Source organism: Mustela nigripes, unplaced genomic scaffold (assembly GCF_022355385.1).
Source record: "Mustela nigripes isolate SB6536 unplaced genomic scaffold, MUSNIG.SB6536 HiC_scaffold_19877, whole genome shotgun sequence".
NCBI lineage: Eukaryota > Metazoa > Chordata > Mammalia > Carnivora > Mustelidae > Mustela > Mustela nigripes.
In genome coordinates, this window is record NW_026759279.1 from 1 (window position 1) to 1,028 (window position 1,028).

General features: G+C 34.6%; 1 non-coding gene across 1 annotated transcript; it reads left to right on the top strand.

Moving 5' to 3' along the window:
• Positions 1–76: 76 nt before the first annotated feature.
• Positions 77–183, top strand: LOC132009389 (U6 spliceosomal RNA). The gene has a single exon (XR_009401891.1). It is a non-coding gene; the product is annotated as a U6 spliceosomal RNA (small nuclear RNA).
• The last annotated feature ends 845 nt before the right edge of the window (positions 184–1,028 follow it).

Sequence of the window (1,028 nt, forward strand, 5' to 3'; positions counted from 1 at the left end):
ATGCTATTGTGAATTAGATTGTTTTCTTTATTTTTTCAGATAGTTCAACATTAGAGTGTTAAAATGCTCCTGTCATGTGCTTACTTTGGCAGCACATATACTAAAATTGGATTGATGCAGAGAAGATTAGCGTGATCACTGAACAAGGATGACATGAAAAACTGGGAAGCATTCCATATTTAAAAAAAATGAAACAAAACAAAATTCTTGTCTTTTATATATTGATCTTGTATTTGGCAGCTTTACTAAATTTGTTTATTCAAATTTTTTTGTGAAGTTTTTAGGATTTTTTAACATGTAAGTTCATGTTATCCATAAAAAGAAAATTTTACTTCTTCCTTTTTTTTTTTGGAGTCTCTTATTTCTTTGTGTTCCTTGTTTCTCTGGCTAGGACATCCAGTACTATGTCAAATGAGAGTAGTGAAAGTGGACACATTTGTCTTTCTTCTGATCTTTAAGGGGAAAACTTTCAAACGTTTTTGATTGAATATGAGATTAGCTCTGGGCTTGCAATATGTGTTTTTTCTTTAATGGATTTTTTAAATTATTTTTTAAAAATTTTTATAAACATATAATGTGTTTTTATCCCGAGGGGTACAGGTCTGTGAATCACCAGGTTTACACATTTCACAGCACTCACCATCACTCACCATAGCACCTGCCCTCCCCAATGTCCATACCCCCACCGTCCTCTCCCAACACACCTCCCCCCAGCAACCCTCAGTCTGTTTTGTGAGATTCAGTCTTTTATGGTTTGTCTCCCTCCCAATCCCATCTTCTTTTATTTTTCTTTTCGTACGCCCGAAACTGCCTATATTGCATCTCCACTTCATCATATCAGGGAGATCATATGATAGTTGTCTTGCTCAGATTGATTTATTTCGCCAAGCATAATACCCTCCAGTTCCATCCACATCATCACAAATAGCAGGATTTCATTTCTTTTGATGGCTGCATAGTATTTCATTGTACATATATACCACATCTTATTTATTGATTCATCTGTTGAAGGACATTTAGGTTCTTTC